The 14,286-nt window shown below is 47.6% G+C and overlaps 1 protein-coding gene across 1 annotated transcript in view; it reads right to left on the bottom strand.

Moving 5' to 3' along the window:
- The window catches only part of LOC112256541 (peroxidasin), a 95,388-nt gene that overhangs the window by 43,414 nt on the left and 37,688 nt on the right, over positions 1-14,286 (bottom strand). The gene's annotated exons all lie outside the window — the stretch shown is intronic.

The following is a 14,286-nucleotide window of genomic DNA, read 5'->3' as shown; positions in this document are numbered from 1 at the left end:
AAAAATGGTTGTACACTTTGTGTAAATTCCTCTCACTTTCTGTATGTTGCGTATTTCCAGCAGCATCACATCACCAAGTCAAATTCTGGGTGTGCCCAAATGTACTCTGTGATTCTGATTCTGACAAGGAAAGAACGGCTTAGTTGAATGGCCCAGTTACTGTACGAAAGGAGCTATCACAAAACCAACTTCATGGGATCGATGTTTTGAAATAGTATTTTTGACAGTGAGAATGTCCATCCACTCAGGTATCACAATAAATGAATATTAGCTATATCACTGCATGTTTGGTTGATCATTAGGGACAGATTCCATTAACTAGACGACAAATGTAAAGCAACTGACACAATATATAGAGCGGAGAAAAAAAGTCAAAGCTGTCAAAAAAACAGAACGCTCATCATAACTTGCATAACATACATATACAAAAAGTTGACAAATCATAATGTAAAATATGTATACATAAATTCAGAAAAAATAGAATATATGACAGAGGGTTGGTGGGGTCCCTCCGAGTTCTGCGAAGACTTTCACAAAAGAGCACCATGTCTCAAGTAATGTATAGCATCACTATGACGTTCCAGAACATTTTTAAATGTAACCTTTATTTAACTTGGCACGTCAGTTTAAGAACAAATTCTTATTTACAATGACAGCCTACCGGGGAACAGTGTTCTAACTGCCTTGTTCAGGGGCAGAACAGAACTGCCTTGTCAGCTCGGGGATTCGATCCAGCAACCTTTCGGGTTACTGGCACAACGCTCTAACCACTAGGTTACCTACATCTAAAGACAAACATCACATGACATGTCTGTGTTTTCCCTCCCTCTTAACGTGAGAGAGATGTGACACTAGAATAGCAATGGCTTAGGGCAATCTTCCCTTTCATCTTCTTCTCATCTCCAGTTACTTTACATCGATGGGTCGAGTCGATGAGAGATCCCCATTTGCTCTCAGCAAATATGACGCAATGTGGGCCTATGGAAAAAGACACAGCTCCGCTTTCTCTATCTTCCTCTATCAGGGATATCTCATCACTCTCTGATGTTTGTCCAGTTGATCCTATGTGACAGTGATGATCATCAAAGACAGCACGGTCTAATGCACTGCACTCACAGACAGGCATCCACTGATGCTGACGGAGGCTGAGCTGAGTGTTAGCCAGCGCAGGAGATTGGAAACATCCTGGGGGGGATGAACTGGGAGCGATCTTCTCTGTCAAACACACTCATGACTTCTCATTTAGCGCATACACAGTACAATAGATGCTGCTCTGGGCTCTTACGTAATCAACATATGAAGGACATTTCTTGACAGTGTGAAAGGCATTTGATGACATGTCAAAGATATCCAGACAGCATATCTTCCTTACTAAACTTTACATGTCAACAAGAGTGTTGAGGCAAATTGAACACTTATCTTGTCAAACAGGCGTCAGCTGAGTAGACCTACTGTTATTGGTGAAATTGAAAGCACCATGTTGCTTCACACAGCCAAAGAACTGTGGACTTAACTCAGAGAGTTAGTTTACAGGCAGCCTGAGGACATTGAGGCTGACTGTAGCTAAAGCCGAACACCCAGAAGCATATGGACATGGAGAGAGAGAGAGAGAGAGAGAGAGAGAGAGAGAGAGAGAGAGAGAGAGAGAGAGAGAGAGAGAGAGAGAGAGAGAGAGAGACTGTGGTGAGGCCTGGAAGTGTGGGGTCTGCGTGGGAAACCGGATGGAGTCGGGAGCTGTGGGGTCGACTCTCGAGGGGAAGAGTACTGAGGCCTTTTGCTTGAATAACCCCAAAGCCTCTGTGGCCTTGTCCTTATACAGTTCAATGAGAACTCAACTGACCCGCCATTTTAGTCCAACTGTACACCCACAAACATGTGTTGTGAAACTGTATGAGGGACACAAAGAGAGATGTTATTCCTCACCGCCAATGACAGAACACTGAGAAGAACCCAAGTCCTGTAACGTATTCTTGGTCCGTAATCTCATACTATCTAATGAAATGTCTAACTATGCAACCTGACCCAATGCCAGGGTAAAACTCAATCAGAGCGCCACCAACAAAAATAACAGCAACAGAAACCACAACAAACCACAACAGGATATTTGGATTTAGATCACAGATAAGTAGGGCCCCGAGTGCTTCCTGACCATGTGACCTGACTTGGAAGAAACTCAAGAGCCCTGGTTAGGCTATAGGAGATAGATTGGGGATAAGGTGCTGTGGTAGACTAGCGTCCTTCCTAGAGGGTGTTCTTGTACATCAAGCTGCCTCCCACTACTAGTGCTGATTGATTAACTGTAATTACAGTTATTTTTCAGTTTTCAAACAACTAATTGACCGATGTCGGTTAAAAAAAATTGAATTCCATTTTTTTTTTTCCCCCTGTGAGCTCCACGGGTACATTGCAACGTTTATCTAGAGATAAAACAGACCCATCCTGAACTGTGCGATGTTGTAGTTTCCAACAAGCCAAAATTCGACTACATTTTGCACCTAAAACATCGTAATTAACTACAATGACCATAATCCATTGCGCGTCTACTTGTCAGGTCTGTGCTTCTTTTTAGAATGCAAAATTGTGTGAGGATATACAGAGAGCAGCTGTTGCTTCGTGGTGTATCTCTACCCGAAAATACATGATCTAAGTGATTGATAGTTGGTATTCAGCATTCATAAAAGTATGCCTAATTTACTTTGAAGAACTACAAAATAGTGATTTTGTCAGACAGCATAGGCAGCAGCTCTATATAGATGAGATGATGACTTGGAATTAAATAATAAAACAAATGTAATATACTGAAATACTGAAATATTTTAATAAATGTGAATAAATATTGGTTAATAAATGTAAGCAATAATGGACAGTCACTACCATCATGGGACTTTTATTAATTGTTTTATTCTGTGTTGTTATAGTATTCAACACACATAATGCATAGCGCATTTAATGGAAACAAAAATAATCAAAACTGAAATTGTCACGCCCTGGTCAAAGTATTTTGTGTTTATCTTTATGTATTTGGTCAGGCCAGGGTGTGGCATGGGGTTTTTGTAATTGTGGTGTGTTTGTCTTGGGGTTTTGGTGGTGGTATTGGGATTGTAGCTTAGTGGGTTGTCTAGCAAGGTCTATGGCTGTCTGGAGTGGTTCTCAATCAGAGGCAGGTGCTTATCGTTGTCTCTGATTGGGAACCATATCTGGGCAGCCATATTCTTTGAGTTTGTCGTGGGTGATTGTCCTTAGTGTCTTACTTGTACTCTCTGTTAGTTTGCACTAGATAGGCTGTTTTCGGTTTTCATTACGTTTATTGTTTTGTAGTGTTTAGTGTTTAGTCGTGTTTAGTGTTTAGTCGTGTTTACGTTTTGTTTAATAAATATGGATCGCAATCGACACGCTGCAGTTTGGTCCGACTCTCCTTCATCACCACTAGAAAACCGTTACAGAATCACCCACCACCAACGGACCAAGCAGCGTGTTAACAGGCAGGAACCACAGGAGAGGCAACAGAGGCAGCAGCAGCAGGAGCAGCAGCAGCTGCAGTGGGAGAGGCTGCACCACCTGGAGAAATGGACATGGGAGGAAGAACTGGACGGTAAAGGACCCTGGGCTCAGCCTGGAGAATATCGCCGCCCCAAGGAAGAACTGGAGGCGGCGAAAGCTGAGAGGCGCAGATATGAGGAGGCAGCACGGCGTAGCGGATGGAAGCCTGAGAATCAGCCCCAAAAATTTCTTGGGGGGCTCAGGGAGAGTGTGGCAGAGTCAGGAGTCAGACCTGAGCCAACTCTCCCTGTTTATCGTGAGGAGCCAAGGAGGAGACCAGAACCAGAGACTGTGAAGGAGTTAATGGGGAAATTGGAGGAGAGAGAAATGAGGGAGTTGCTGTGTTGGTGCTTTTTGCATGGAATTCGCCCGACGGAACGTGTTGGGGATTTGATGGCACCTGGGTTAGCGCTCCATACTCGTCCTGAGGTGCGTGTTAGTCGGCTGGTGAAGTTGGTGCCAGCCTCACGCACCAGGCCTCCTGTGCACATCCCTAGCCTTGCACATCCTGTGCCAACACTGCTCTCAAGATCTCCAGTACGCCTTCACGGTCTAGCCCATCCTGTGCCACCTCCACACTCCAGTCCTCCGGTAGCAGCTCCCCGCTCCAGGCTTCCTGTGCGTGTCCTCGATCCAGTACCACCAGTTCCAGCACCATGCACCAGGCCTTCAGTGTGCCTCGCCTGTTCAGCGCAGCCAGCGCTTTTCTCCTCTCCTGCGCTGCTGGAGTCTCCCGCCTGTTTAGCGCAGCCAGAGCCTTTCTCCTCTACAGCGCTGCCGGATCCTCCCGCCTGTTCAGCGCAGCCAGAGCCTTCCTCCTCTACAGCGCTGCCGGAGCCTCCCGCCTGTTTAGCGCAGCCAGAGCCTTTCTTCTCTCCTACGCTGCCGGAGTCTCCCGCCTGTTCAGCGCAGCCAGAGCTGCCAGCCTGCATGGAGCAGCCAGAGCTGTCAGTCCGCATAGAGCAGCCAGAGCTGTCAGTGTGCATGGAGCAGCCAGAGATGTCAGTCTGCATGGAGCAGCCAGAGCTGTCAGTCTGCATGGAGCAGCCAGAGCTGCCAGTCTGCAAGGAGCAGCCAGAGCTGTCAGTCTGCATGGAGCAGCCAGAGCTGCCAGTCTGCATGAAGCAGCCAGTCTGCATGGAGCAGCCAGAGCTGTCAGTCTGCATGGAGCAGCCAGAGCTGCCAGTCTGCATGGAGCAGCCAGAGCTGCCAGTCTGCATGAAGCAGCCAGAGCTGTCAGTCTGCATGGAGCAGCCAGAGATGCCAGTCTGCATGGAGCTGCCAGTCTGCAAGGAGCAGCCAGAGCTGTCAGTCTACATGAAGCAGCCCGAGCTGCCAGTCTGCATGAAGCAGCCAGTCTACATGGAGCAGCCAGAGCTGCCAGTCTGCATGAAGCAGCCAGAGCTGTCAGTCTGCATGGAACAGTCAGAGCTGTCAGTCTGCATGGAGCAGCCAGAGCTGTCAGTCTACATGAAGCAGCCCGAGCTGCCAGTCTGCATGAAGCAGTCAGTCTACATGGAGCAGCCAGAGATGTCAGTCTGCATGAAGCAGCCAGAGCTGTCAGTCTGCATAGAGCAGCCAGTCTGCATGGAGCTGCCAGTCTGCATGGAGCTGCCAGTCTGCATGGAGCTGCCAGTCTGCAAGGAGCTGTCAGTCTGCACGGAGCTGTCAGTCTGCACGGATCTGTCAGTCTGTAAGGAGCTGCCAGTCTGCAAGGAGCTGCCAGTCAGCACGGAGCTGCCAGAGCGGTCAGTCTGTAAGAAGCCGCCAGAGCTGTCAGCCTATATGGAGCAGCTAGTGCCGCCAGTCTGCCCAGCGCCGCCAGTGCCCCCAGTCTGCCCAGCGCCGTCAGTCTGCCCAGCGCCGTCAGTCTGCCCAGCGTCGTCAGTCTGCCCAGCGTCGTCAGTCTGCCCAGCGTCGTCAGTCTGCCCAGCACCGCCAGTCTGCCCAGCACCGCCAGTATGCCCAGCGCCGCCAGTCTGCCCAGCGCCGCCAGTCTGCCCAGCATCGCCAGTCTGCCCAGCGCCGCCAGTCTGCCCAGCGCCGCCAGTCTGCCCAGCGCCGCCAGTCTGCCCAGCGCCGCCAGATCTGCCAGTCAGCCAGACTCTTCCAGATCTGCCAGTCAGCCAGACTCTTCCAGATCTGCCAGTCAGCCAGACTCTTCCAGATCTGCCAGTCAGCCAGACTCTTCCAGATCTGCCAGTCAACCAGACTCTTCCAGATCTGCCAGTCAACCAGACTCTTCCAGATCTGCCAGTCAACCAGACTCTTCCAGATCTGCCAGTCAACCAGACTCTTCCAGATCTGCCAGTCAACCAGACTCTTCCAGATCTGCCAGTCAACCAGACTCTTCCAGATCTGCCAGTCAGCCAGGATCTGCCAGTCAGCCAGGATCTCTGCCAGTCAGCCAGGATCTGCTGAAACCACCAGCCAGCCAGGAGCTGGTAGATCTATCTACATGCCTGAGCTTCCTCTCACTCCTGAGCTTCCTCTCACTCCTGAGCTTCCTCTCACTCCTGAGCTTCCTCTCACTCCTGAGCTTTCTCTCACTCCCGAGCTTCCCCTCAGTCCCGAGCTGCCTCGGTCCCGAGCTGTCCTTCAGTCCCGATCTGCTCCTCAGTCCAGTGGGGTTCTGGGTGGGGACTACTAGGCCATGGTCGGCGGCGAGGGTGGACTATCCAGGGACGAAGGGAGAGGGGACTAAGACATTAAAGGAGTGGGGTCCACGTCCCGCGCCGGAGCCGCCACCATGGACAGACGCCCACCCGGACCCTCCCTATTGTTTTGAGGTGCGTTCGGGAGTCCGCACCTTAGGGGGGTTCTGTCACGCCCTGGTCAAAGTATTTTGTGTTTATCTTTATGTATTTGGTCAGGCCAGGGTGTGGCATGGGGTTTTTGTAATTGTGGTGTGTTTGTCTTGGGGTTTTGGTGGTGGTATTGGGATTGTAGCTTAGTGGGTTGTCTAGCAAGGTCTATGGCTGTCTGGAGTGGTTCTCAATCAGAGGCAGGTGCTTATCGTTGTCTCTGATTGGGAACCATATTTAGGCAGCCATATTCTTTGAGTTTGTCGTGGGTGATTGTCCTTAGTGTCTTACTTGTACTCTCTGTTAGTTTGCACTAGATAGGCTGTTTTCGGTTTTCATTACGTTTATTGTTTTGTAGTGTTTAGTGTTTAGTCGTGTTTAGTGTTTAGTCGTGTTTATGTTTTGTTTAATAAATATGGAATGCAATCGACACGCTGCAGTTTGGTCCGACTCTCCTTCATCACCACTAGAAAACCGTTACAGAAATCGAAAACCGTGATTATTTTTTAACAATCGAACCAAACCGACCTCAAAAAGCACAAATCGCTCAGCAATACACACTACAGAAACAAGGAGAGACTCCTGCTCCTATGAATCATTCCGTCTGGCAAAAGCCAAGGCTACTTAGAATACATAAGATGGTCAGGAAAGACTTCTGGCATTAGTTATTATCACAAACCATATTCCTGTAACACTAGACCCTTTGACCGAAAGCTGACCCTTAAAGGGGCTGTACCGACTTTTCTGTCAGGTCGTACAGTGGAGGGCACATGAAAGACCTCAGGGAGGGGGCTTTACTGGGGCCTAAGGGAGGTAAAGGGACAATCCACCAGGCTATGATGGCAGGGTGAGAGGTGCAGGGTTAAAGGGTTGATCACAAGGGCAATGGTCAGTGTGCTGGCCTCAGATTATCTCTGCTTTAAAGGGACAGGGCCTTATAATTAAAACTAGGCAAACAACCATGGGAATCACCCACGCTATGCTGCAGTTACAGCATTCAGAGAAGTGTGTGCGTGCGTGAGTGTGTGTGTGTGTGTGTGTGTGTGTGAATGTATGTGTGTGTGTGTGTGTGTGTGTGTGTGTGTCTGAAGTTATTCTCATGAACTTATCCATCACATGATAATCAGCTACGAGTAAAGACAAAACAGGGATCTACAGAACAGACAAAAAAAATCTAATCAAAGTTTTGTACAGTTCAACCATTCCAACGCCTACAGTGAGCCTGGTGGGCTGAAGGTCTGCGTTATCTAACCCAGGGGTGAAAGGAGGAGATGAGAAGGTTAATGGAGGGGAAGATGAGACTGAGTAGGTAGAGAGACTAGGGAGACAGACATTTCAGAAATACTTGCCGCATGTGAATGTAAACACAGACATTGCTTCCACCACATCTGACGGGTGCTGGGGTTATAATGAGAGTGACTAACAAAGATGATAAGATTTGCCATTTGATAATTATAATATATACAGTTGAAGTCGGAAATGTCTCATACACTTAGGTTGGAGTCATTAAAACTCGTTTTTCAACCACTCCACAAATGTCTCGTTAACAAACTATAGTTTTGGCAAGTCGTTTAAGACATCTACTTTGTGCATGACACAAGTAATTTTTCCAACAATTGTTTACAGACAGACTATTTAACTTATAATTCACTGTATCACAATTCCAGTGCGTCAGAAGTTTACATATACTAAGTTGACTGGGCCTTTAAACAGCTTGGAAAATTTCAGAAAATTAAGTCATGGCTTAAGAAGCTTCTGATAGGCTAATTGACTTCATTTGAGTCAATTGGAGATGTACCTGTGGCTGTATTTCAAGGCCTACCTTCAAAAGCAGTGCCTCTTTGCTTCACATCTTGGGAAAAACAAAAGAAATCAGCCAAGACCTCAGAAAACAAATTGGAGACCTCCAAAAGTCTGGTTCATCAGGCCTGAAGGTACCACGTTCATCTGTACAATCAATAGTACGCAAGTATAAACACCATGGGACCACGCAACCGTCATATCGCTCACGAGGGAGATGCGCTCTGTCTCCTAAAGATGAACGTACTTTCCTGGGAAAAGTGCAAATCAATCCCAGAACAACAGCAAATTACCTTGTGAAGATGCTGGAGGAAACAGGCACAAAAGTATCTATATCCACAGTAAAACAAGTCCTATATCGACATAACCTGAAAGGCCGCTCAGCAAGGAAGAAACCACTGCTCCAAAACCCCCATAAAAAAGCCAGACTACGGTTTGCAATTGCACATGGGGACAAAGATCGTACTTTTTGGAGAAATGTCCTCTGGTCTGATGAAACAAAAATAGAACTGTTTGGCCATAACGACCATCATTATGTTTGGAGGAAAAGGGGGAGGCTTGCAAGCCGAAGAACAACATCCCAACCGTGAAGCACGGGGGTGGCAGCATCATGTATTGGGGGTGCTTTGCTGCAGGAGGGACTGGTGCACTTCACAAAATAGATGGCCGCAGGAGGCAGGAAAATTATGTTGATATATTGAAGCAACATCAAGACATCAGTCAGGAAGTTAAATCTTGGTCGCAAATGGGTCTTCCAAATTTACAATGACACCAAGCATGCTTCCAAAGTTGTGGCAAAATGGCTTAAGGACAACAAAGTCAAGGAATTGGAGTGGCCATCACCAAGCTCTGACCGCAATCCTATAGAAAATATGTGGGCAGAACTGAAAAGGCGTGTGCGAGCAAGGAGGCCTACAAAACTGACTCAGTTACACCAGCTCTGTCAGAAGGAATGGGACAAAATTCACCCAACTTATTGTGGGAAGCTTGAGTCTAACGCATGCGCAAGTCAGAGGGTTTTCTCCGAACACACCCCGTGGCGCAATGAAAGTGAGGGCCGGCGCGTGTCGGCTGAGGTGGGATCTACCCTAAATATTATACCCAAGTTAAACAATTTAAAGGCAATGCTATCAAATACTAATTGCGTGTATGTAAACTTCTGACCCAATGGGAATGTGATTAAATAAATAAAAGCTGAAATATATAATTCTCTCTACTATTATTCTGACATTTCACATTCTTAAAATAAAGTGGTGATCCTAACTGACCTAAGACAGGCAACTTTTACTCTGATTAAATGTCAGGAATTGTGAAAAACTGAGTTTAAATGTATTTGGCTAAGATGTATGTAAACTTCAGACTTCAACTGTATCAGACCAAAAAGCAATATTGGTCGACCGAGAGACCATTTTTAGACACACCCTAGGTTTGAATAAAATCAACTATACCGTGCATTCGGAAAGTACTCAGACCCCTTCACTTTTTCCACATTTTTTTAATGTTACAGCCTTATTCTTAATTTGGGCTCCTGAGTGGCACAGCAGTCTATGGCACTGCATCTCAGTGCTCGAGGCGTCACTACAGACCTTGGTTCGATTCCAGGCTGTATCACAACCGGCCGTGATTGGTAGTCCCATAGGGCGGCGCACAATTGGCCCAGCTTCGTCCGGGTTAAGGTTTGGCCAGATCATTGCCACCAGGTTCGATGGAGAGTGTTGCTGCACAGCTCCATTTTGTTGCTCCCAGCCTATAGACAGAGATTAAAACAGGAAGCCCCTGCGCTCAAGTCTGTTCAACGCTGGTCCGACCAATCGAATTCCACGCTTCAAGATTGCTTCGATCACGTGGACTGGGATATGTTCCGCATAATGTCAAACAACAACATTGATGAATACGCTGATTCAGTGAGCAAGTTTATTAGCAAATGCAACATGACCGAATACAAACAGTGTAGCTATTCTCTCCACAAGGCAATCAAACAAGCTGAGCGTCAGTATAGAGACAAAGTGGAGTCGCAGTTCAACGGCTCAGACACGAGTGGTATGTGGCTGAGTCTAGAGTCAATCACAAACTACAAAAGAAAAACCAGCCCCGTCGCGGACTACGATGTCTTGCTCTCAGACAGACTAAACAACTTCTTTGCTTGCTTTGAGGACAATACAGTGCCACTGACACGGCCCGCTACCAAAACCTGCGGGCTCTCCTTCACTGCAGCCAATGTGAGTAAAACATTTAAACGTGTTAACCCTCACAAGGCTGCAGACCCAGACGGCATCCCCGGCCGCGTCATCAGAGCATGCGCAGACCAGATGGCTGGTGTGTTTACGGACCTATTCAATCAAACCTTATCCCAGTCTGCTGTTCCCACATGCTTCAAGAGGGCCACCATTGTTCCTGTTCCCAAGAAAGCTAAGGTAACTGAGCTAAATGACTACCGCCCTGTAGCACTCACTTCCGTCATCATGAAGTGTTTTGAGAGACTAGTCAAGGACCATATCACCTGCACCCTACCTGACACCCTAGACCCACTCCAATTTGCTTACCACCCCAATAGGTCCACAGACGACACAATCGCCATCACACGGCACACTGCCCTAACCCATCTGGACAAGAGGAATACCTATGTAAGAATGCTGTTCATCGATTACAGCTCAGCATTTAACACCATAGTACCCTTCAAACTCGTCATTAAGCTCAAGACCCTGGGTCTCGACCCCGCCCTGTGCAACTGGGTCCTGGACATCCTGACGGACAGCCCCCAGGTGGTGAGGGTAGGAAACAACATCTCCACCCCGCTGATCCTCAACACTGGGGCCCCACAAGGGTGCGTTCTCAGCCCTGTCCTGTACTCCCTGTTCACCCACAACTGCGTGGCCATGCACGCCTCCAACTCAATCATCAAGTTTGCAGACGACACTTCAGTGGTAGGTTTGACTACCAACAATGATGAGACGGCCTACAGGGAGGAGGTGAGGGCCCTCTGAGTGTGGTGTCAGGAAAATAACCTCACACTCGTTGTCAACAAAACAAAGGAGGTGATCGTGGACTTCAGGAAACAGCAGAGGGAGCAGCCCCCTACCTACATTGACGGGACAGTAGTGGAGAGGGTGGACAGTTTTAAGTTCCTTGGCGTACACATCACGGACAAACTGAAATGGTCTACCCACACAGACAGCGTGGTGAAGAAGGCGCAGCAGCACCTCTTCAACCTCAGGAGGCTGAAGAAATTCGGCTTGTCATCAAAAACACTCACAAACTTTTACAGGTGCACAATAGAGAGCATCCTGTCGGGCTGTATCACCGCCTGGTACGGCAGCTGCTCCGCCCATAACCGTAAGGCTCTCCAGAGGGTAGTGAGGTCTGCACAACGTATCACCGGGTAAAAACAACCTGCCCTCCAGGACACCTACACCACCTGATGTCACAGGAAGGCCAAAAAGATCATCAAGGACAACAACCACCTGAGCCACTGCCTGTTCACCCCACTATCATCCAGAAGGCGAGGTCAGTACAGGTGCATCAAAGTGGGGACCGAGAGACTGAAAAACAGCTTCTATCTCAAGGCCATCAGACTGTTAAACAGCCATCACTAAAATTGAGTGGCTGCTGCCAACATACTGACTCAACTCTAGCCACTTTAAAAATGGAAAAATTGATGTAATAAATGTATCACTAGCCCCTTTAAACAATGCCACTTTACATAACACCCTACATTACTCATCTCATATGTATATACTGTACGCTATACCATCTACTGCATCTTGCCATCTTGATGTAATTAAATGCTCTGTGGAAGGTCTCATCAAGGATCTCTCTGCACTTTGCCCCGTTCATCTTTTCCTCGATCCCAATCTTCACTGTAGGGATGGTGCCAGGTTTCCTCCAGGCGTGACACTTGTCATTCAGGCCAAAGAGTTAAATCTTGGTTTCATCAGACCAGAGAATCTTGTTTCTCATGGTCTGAGACTCCCTTTAGGTGCCTTTTGGCAAACTCCAAGCGGGCTGTCATGTGACTTTTACTGAGGAGTGGCTTCTGTCTGGCCACTCAACTGTAAAGGCCTGATTGGTGGAGTGATGCAGAGTTGGTTGTCCTTCTGGAAGGTTCTCCCATCTCCACAGAGGAACTTTGGAGCTCTGTCAGTGACCATCGGGTTCTTGGTCACCTCCCTGACCAAGGCCCTTCTCCCCCGATTGCTCAGTTTGACCGGGCGGCCAGCTCTAGGAATAGTCTTGGTGGTTCCAAACTTCTTCCATTTAAGAATGAGGGAGGCCACTGTGTTCTTTGGGACCTTTAATGCTGTTGAAATGTTTTGGTACCCTTCCAAAGATCTGTAACTCGACACAATCCTGTCTCGGAGCTCAACGGACAATTCCTTCGACCTCATGGCTTGGTTTTTGCTCTGATATGCAATGTCAACTGTGAGACCTTATATATAGAGGTGTGTGCCTTTCCAAATCATATCCAATCAATTGAATAAAAATTGTAGAAACATCAAGGATGATCAATGGAAACAGGATGCACCTGAGCTCAATTTTGAGTCTCGTAGCAAACGGTCTGAATACTTGTGTAAATAAAGTATTTCTGTTTTGTTTTTTTATATATAAATTTGGAAAAATTTCAAAAACCTGTTTCGCTTTGTTATTATGGGGTATTGTGTGTAGATTGATGAGGATTTAAAAAAAAAAAATTACAGAATAAGGCTGTAACGTAAAATGTGAAAAAGGGGAAGGAGTCTGAATACTTTCCGAATGCACTGTACCCTATGTAGGCTACTGAGCTTGTCTGATGCTTCAAGCAGTGCAATTAAAAATGAAGACACCCAAATGACTAAAGCGGGAACCAGAGATCAATATAGCCAAGCCAGAAGAAAATAATCTGTTCCAGACCCAAGGGTAACAGTTTACACCAGCGCTCAGCAACCTTTTCCATTTGGAGTGCCAAGTTATAGTACCATTTCTACTGATCTGTGTGCAAGTTATTATTTTCATATGCACATTTTTGTGGAACAGTTTCCTTTCATTTATAATTGTCTTCAAATCTCAAAAATCAATGTCATGTGTTTAATCAAATTCTATCTAAATGAAAATGATTTTTAAAAAAAAATGTAATTCCATTGCCCTTGCCAATATGTAAAAATAGCCAACAAATAAAAACAATGCAGCCCGCAGGTAGAAAATATCCTGATAAAAATAAATATCCTAGAAATTACATTGGCTAAGCATGACCTGTCTGCAAGGAACTTGAAACATTGTATTAACTATTAATTTGGTCTGACCTGAAACTGTCACATGGATGACGCTGGAGAGACAAAGCAGGTACGAGGAGTCAAACATTTAATATAGAACGGACATGGAACGAGACAGGAGCAGCATCAGCAAATGACTAACGCAAACAAAAAACAATTAATACAGCAGTGGGGAACAGAGCAGGGGAACTTACAAATATAGGGGAGGTAATAAACGGATGATGAGTCCGGGTGAGTCCAATATCGCTGATGCGCGTGACGAGGGAAGGCAGGTGTGGTGTGCGTAATTGATGATGGCAGGAGTGCGTGATGCAGGGCAGCCTGGCGCCCTCAAGCACCAGGGGGGAAGAGCAGGAGCAGACGTGACAGTACCTCCCCCCCCCAGGGTCACCTGGGTGAACCGGCCGGGACATGGGCGCTGCGCAAGCCGGTTGAGGCGTGGAAGCCCGACGAACCGGCAGGAGCGTGGGAGCCTGACGAGCCGGCTGAGGCATGGGAACCTGACGATCCGGTAGGGGCAATTACGCCTGTCGATCCTGCTGCAAAGAGGGAGCCCAATGATCCGATGGAGAGTGACGTGGGATGGAAACCAGCCGAGCCAACCGAGGCAAGGAAATCTCTGGAGCCAGCCAGGGCGTGGAAGCCCAACGGGCTGGGATAGGCACCCCCGGTTCCATCGGCGGCGGAATCCACCCCGACGTCACCAACAAAACAAACAAAAAAACTAGAACAAGACCTGACGATCCAGCTGAGGCCTGACGTGGGATGGGCGCCTTCCGAGTAAACCGGGGCTAGGAAACCTCTCGAGCCAGCTAGGGCGTGAAAACCCGACGAGCTGGCTAGGCACCCCCGGTTCCATCGACGGCGATCCAGAGCCGACGTCACCACCATCCGGA

The sequence above is a fragment of the Oncorhynchus tshawytscha genome, linkage group LG08 (assembly GCF_018296145.1).
Source record: "Oncorhynchus tshawytscha isolate Ot180627B linkage group LG08, Otsh_v2.0, whole genome shotgun sequence".
In the NCBI taxonomy this organism is placed as follows: domain Eukaryota; kingdom Metazoa; phylum Chordata; class Actinopteri; order Salmoniformes; family Salmonidae; genus Oncorhynchus; species Oncorhynchus tshawytscha.
The sequence above is the reverse complement of the archived record's forward strand: the minus strand, read 5'-3'. Positions and strand labels throughout refer to the sequence as shown.